A 2,050-nucleotide genomic window follows, 5' to 3' on the forward strand; every position below is an offset into this window, starting at 1 on the left:
TTCCGATCAGCCTGCATCCTACAGAAAAGGCCTTTCTTTTTCTTTTTATATATAGAGATTGGCCTGACCCAGCTCTCTAAATCCAAGCATCCTCGAATGACAGGGACAGGAGGAGGGGAAGGATTTTGAAATCCAGATGTGGGTCAGGATGCCAGTTCAATATATCTGGAGGTCCCCCTGCTTTTTAAGCACCATGTCAGGGATTTGCTACAGCAAGGGGCTTTTGCTAAGTCTCCTCTGGGTCCCCTATGCTACTTGCCATCCTGAAGGGCTGCAGCTTACATTAGGGTGGCCGATTCCCCACTTTCATGATGGGAGGGAGGTGGGACCCCAAAGCAGGGGGGAAGCACAGCATCTCCGCTGTGTGCCAGCTCGCGTGTGGCACCTGCCTTCTCACCTTGATGCGTCTGCTGTGTAGGCTTTTTGTCTCGCAACTGCTGATCTTGTCTCCACAGGTCCACCTTTGATTCAGCAGCTCACCCCGGAACTCATTTTCTGAGGGTTTAAGAGAAACACAGCGTCAGAAAAACACAACCGAGATCCACGGCCACCAGCTGCACCCAGGCAGCTGAGCTCTCTGGGCCAGGAAAGAGAAACCACCAGCCTCGTTGGTAGCACGGTCACACTGGGCAGCTTCAGTCACTGGAGCCAGGACTGGTTAATAGAAATGGGCCCAAAAGATGGCCCCCTACCCCATAGAAATTACAAGCCAAGGAAGTAAGACAAGCGGTGCTGTTCCCCTCCAATGGTGAATTAAACTTGAGAAGCCTGGCCTCTCACATGGAGTGGGATGGTGCTTATAGTATATTTGAGAAATATTGCAGGGCCTGCCATGCCAGGACTGCTGTCAATAAATGCCCTACCATGTATCCAAACCTTGAAATGCCTCTACCTGGCCTTCGTGCTTGTTCTGCTGCTCTCTTACCCCTTTTGCTATTACCGCAGAACACAGTAGCTTTTAATCCTTCATATAAATTCACATCTAAGCAGAGGATAGGCCATCAGCTGGACCTCAGAAAGAGTCCTGTGGCATACCTCTTCTCATGGTAGGTTCCCAAGACAACTGTCCATGACAACACCAGCATTTCCAGAGCGGGTCATTAAACCCATCTGCCCTCCATCAGGGCTGGCAAAGTTGAGGATCCTGGAGACAGAGGCACTCGGGAGTGGGGGATGGAGAACAGGAGAGCCCATGGTCTGAGCAGGCCCGGCAAGTCTTGTGCTGTGAGAGGGAAGACTCGGGCTTCCTTATGACCCTTACCTATAGCACTGCACTCCCACCTTGCAAGAGAAACACCTTCCCTGCATGCTCAGCCCCGCAGGGTGAGCTACCATCTCCTCCTTGCTTTGCTCAGGACCCTCAAGCCAGAACATTGGGTCCCCTGCAATAAAAACAGCAATGTGGAGAGACATCTCGCCCAGCCCTGCTGTGCTAAAGAGTACCCCCTCAGTTCCTGCAGCCCCGTCTCTTTGATCTCCCTGTCCTGCAAAACAGATGAAGGACTTGCAAGAGACTCACAGCACCAGGTGGAGCAGTGGTTCTCAACCTTTGCAGACTCAAGGCACCCCTGCATAACTTGTATGACTTGAGCAGCACCCTATTTCAAAAACAAAGGTATTTATTACAGAGCTGACCTTGCAGGGGAGAAGGTAGTGGGTATGGGGGAGCTGCTAGGCAGGGACAGTCTGAGCCTGCCCTTATCCGCTTGTCTCTTCATGGTTTGCATCTCTTCTCACCCTTCAAAGAGTCTCTCAGTGATTCTCAGCCGGGGTGCTGAGGTATAGACAGGCAGCACATAGCAAGCTCTCTCCACTCCCTACCCAGACCCGCAAGCTATGCCATTCTGCTTCACAATCCTTGAGCATGCAGCTGCACCGGCCCTGCTGTCTTGTCCTGGAAGAGTCACTGCTCCTTCTGCCTTGAACTGCAGCAGCTGCTGCAATTGCACTCCATGAACTAACTCTGGGTGGCAAGCGATCTCATAACCTAGATTGAAGTGGGCAGGACAGAAGTGATAGAAACACGCTATTAGAAGCATCGAGTCCACAG

At 51.9% G+C, this 2,050-nt stretch overlaps 1 protein-coding gene across 1 annotated transcript in view; it reads right to left on the bottom strand.

Annotated features, from left to right (window-relative positions):
* Positions 1-417, bottom strand: part of MYT1 (myelin transcription factor 1) — a 60,665-nt gene extending 60,248 nt beyond the window's left edge. The window contains exon 1 of the mRNA XM_014519001.2: positions 398-417. The gene's annotated coding sequence lies outside the window, so the exon portion shown is untranslated. The remainder of the gene's footprint in view (positions 1-397) is intronic.
* Positions 418-2,050: the final 1,633 nt, after the last annotated feature.

This window comes from Alligator sinensis, unplaced genomic scaffold (genome assembly GCF_000455745.1).
Source record: "Alligator sinensis unplaced genomic scaffold, ASM45574v1 scaffold752_1, whole genome shotgun sequence".
NCBI classification, from domain to species: domain Eukaryota; kingdom Metazoa; phylum Chordata; order Crocodylia; family Alligatoridae; genus Alligator; species Alligator sinensis.